This window comes from Epinephelus moara, chromosome 5 (assembly GCF_006386435.1).
Source record: "Epinephelus moara isolate mb chromosome 5, YSFRI_EMoa_1.0, whole genome shotgun sequence".
Taxonomy (NCBI): Eukaryota; Metazoa; Chordata; class Actinopteri; order Perciformes; family Serranidae; genus Epinephelus; species Epinephelus moara.
The window spans coordinates 10,680,027-10,682,592 of NC_065510.1; positions in this window are offsets into that span (position 1 = coordinate 10,680,027).

Genomic DNA, 2,566 nt, shown 5'->3' on the forward strand with positions numbered 1-2,566 from the left:
ATATATTTTGTTTTTGTTTATTGTATTGCTTTTGATTGAGGAATTTCTTGAGTCCAGAAATGTATGATTCTTATTTGAGATTTTGATGTGAACTCTGGCTTTATTAGTCAGATACAGACTTGAAATAACTGAAACTGCAACCGGATAAACATGATGCTTGTAGCCGACCACCAGATGGCGCCAAACAAAACTGCTTTGACTGCTCCGTCTCGCTTTGCTCACCCCGCTCTAAGTCAAACAACTGGTTTATCCTTCAGTCAAACATCCGGCCCTTTCAGGAGTGACCTACATTTTGGGCAACGAGTTCAGATAAAATCTCTGAGTGGAAACACTGTTGTCTCAGCAGTTAAAGACATCAGCTTGAGATGAAAATCAAAAAGAACAAACGCGACTCGTCTCGACTGAAGAGCTGCAGAAATGCTGCTAGAGGCAAGTGAGGAGAGGTGCAGGGAAGTCAGCGGGGTTGTTCTCCTGCCTCGGCACCCTGATGAAACATTTAACTATGTGAGAGGTCAGAGGTCACAGTGACAGATGTGTGCTTGTGTGGTGGCAGGAGGTCGTGACCTGTCTGGCCAGTTCTGCTGCGTGTTGTCGGAGGTCTAATTTCCATATTTTGAACACTCACGCTCATTAACACCTTCAATGTCAGGAGGAGAAGGGTCAGATTTCCAGGAGGTCAGTGCAAGGGGTGTGTGTTTGTGTGTGTGTGTGTGTGTGTATAGAGGCAGAGATGTATGCATTCTCTTTCATTACCTCTTACCTGTGTATACTTTTAAACCATATTTTTTATGTCTGCTGTAACAGTGCTACTGCTTATCTTGCTTGTGTTTGCCCCTCATGCAGTATGTTGTGTTGAGTAATGGTTTGTATTATAAGGCTGTACCTGACTCAAAATTTTCGGATTTGGCTGTTGAACATGAATATTCAACTATTCTTTCCTCTTTTTCATACAGACTATCAAGCAGCACTTTGTTGAACTGCCAGATTTTTGGGGTTCAGTCCAATGTTCAGGGTGACAGCAATGTTCGCACAATAAAGTTAACATGTCAAGTCAGTCCTTCGAGCTAATACATGTTAACTGCGCTAAAGATGGATCGGAAACATGCACGTTTTTGCCGACAATTCTCCACTAAATTATAAATCTAAATCTAAATTCACCACCTCTAAGCAGAAGACAGAGGATAACGTTTTCTTGGAGCCTGACTGGGCACAGCATAGATTTTAATAATAACTAGATACTGGACCCCAAGATGGCGCCTAGTCAATCCAGTGGAGTTGCTCCCCTGTACAGATGTCTCTTATATGGTGGCCTATGGGGAAAATGCTTTTTGGGCCGCAGGGAATTTTTTTTCTGATGCAATACCACATGTGGCCACTGGGAAACATTTGATGCAAGGCTGAGCTCCCTTTCTGGTTGCCTAGCTGGGGCAAAGCCTCTCTGTCTGCAAGCAGCTACCTCCATCTCGTTCAGACTCAGGCCTTGTTTCCACATAGCTTTGTGTCACTTAACTGGAAGTCCATTCATTCCTATGAAAACCTCAGTGATCTCTGTGTTTGCGAAACTGCTCTCTTTGTTTTTTCAGTCCGGAATTTGCCTAGAGTAGGCTGCATTGCAAAATGTTTTACCTTTGCAGCAGACATCAGACAGACTGTATGCACTGTGCCACAGGAGGTCAGCATAAAAATGAATTCGCTAACAGATTGATGAATATAATACAGCTCTTTTTATATATTTTTTCAAAGTGAAAAATTTGTTGGCATGTTTAGCGAGCTAACAGTGGTAGCATGCTAACTGTGCAACTTAGAAAGTGCATGCAGAGTGAATCATACGTCTTTTAACAAAATATTTTACAAAACTGGGGTCACACCTGACGGGTCAATGTCCTCGCTTATTGGTCGTCATCCTGTTGTTGTCTTTGTATGCTCATTCCACAAGACTTGTGACAAAAACATTTCTGCGGTTTCTATACATCAGTAAAAAGATGCATTTCCTTGTGTTGAACAGTAGGGAAAGTACTCTGTATACTATGCGGAAATTTACACACAAAACAAAACTGTATGGAAACTAGGCGTGATCCTAGGTCCGGGTTCGCAGCTGCCTGAACCCATCGCAGACATCTTCAGCAAGCGGACTGCATGACTTCACGTAGTGTAATGATTTTATCTGAAAGAGCAGCGTGACAGCGAGGAGCTCTGACTCTGCAGCTGCTTCTGGGGACTGCAGTGTCCCCCACAAGTACACTGCACACTGATTAATTAACCACTAACCAATAAATGACGGTTTGACTTGAAGAATTATAGACTGATGATTCGAATCTTTGACTTTCAGCCTCATTGTATTCATTATAGTTTATCTACACCAGATGGCAAACAGACCCATTGTTCAGTCATTTTCAGTAACTGCTTATCCCGTTAGGGGTCATGGGGGGGCTGGAGCCTATCCCAGCTGACATTGGGCGAGAGGACCCTGGACAGGTCACCTGACTATCACAGGGCTGACACGTAGAGACAGACAACTATTCACACTCACCAATTAACCTGCATGTCTTTTGACTGTGGGAGAAAC